Genomic DNA, 726 nt, shown 5'->3' on the forward strand with positions numbered 1-726 from the left:
CAAAATAGTTTTGAGAACTCATTCCTTACTCTTCCTAGGAGTTATTCTGCCTAGGTGTAACTGTGCTGGACACCACATTCTGAGGAAATAAGATTAAGGCAGGGCTTTTAAAACTCTTTGGTCTCAAGGGGCCCTTTACACTTAAAATTATTGAGAAGCTCTCAGATGAATGGATAAAAAGAATGGTGAAATACTGTATATATTTTCTAATGTTTCTGAAGCCCTTTATTGGGCCAACAAGGCTGGGAGCTGTCCCAGTCTGCAGTCTCCAGGTCTATGGCGCCTCTGCCTCTGTTCGTGACTGGGGCAGGTGGCCTCCTCCATTGGTTTGCCCCTTCAGGTATCCCCAGCTCTCCTTGGAGTACTCCTGGGTCTTGGAGGGGGCCAATGAGAGAAAAAACATCAGCATAATGATGCCTGAATTCCAGGACTTGCGGATGTGAGAGATAAACTTTGGAGAGACTGGGAGCCAGGGTATCTTCAGGCTGGTCTGCTCACACAGGTATTGGCTGAAGTGGTCCATGGCTGGGGGAGGGGCAGTGGACTATCCCCTCAGACTTCTGAAGGGCATTCTGGCTCTTCTCACTAGGTCCTCGCAGCTCCTGGTCATAACACCAGTTAGATGGTGCCCCTGTCACACTGCCCTTGATGAGGAACTTCCTCAGTGACCATGCTCGGGCACCATGGTCACTCAGCTCTGTGTGCAAGGACCAAGGTGATGGAATA

The 726-nt window shown here is 49.4% G+C and overlaps 1 pseudogene; it reads right to left on the reverse strand.

Moving 5' to 3' along the window:
- Positions 1 to 236: 236 nt before the first annotated feature.
- Positions 237 to 726, reverse strand: part of LOC116587245 — a 6,062-nt pseudogene continuing 5,572 nt past the window's right edge.

The sequence above is a fragment of the Mustela erminea genome, chromosome 3 (genome assembly GCF_009829155.1).
Source record: "Mustela erminea isolate mMusErm1 chromosome 3, mMusErm1.Pri, whole genome shotgun sequence".
NCBI classification, from domain to species: Eukaryota; Metazoa; Chordata; class Mammalia; order Carnivora; family Mustelidae; genus Mustela; species Mustela erminea.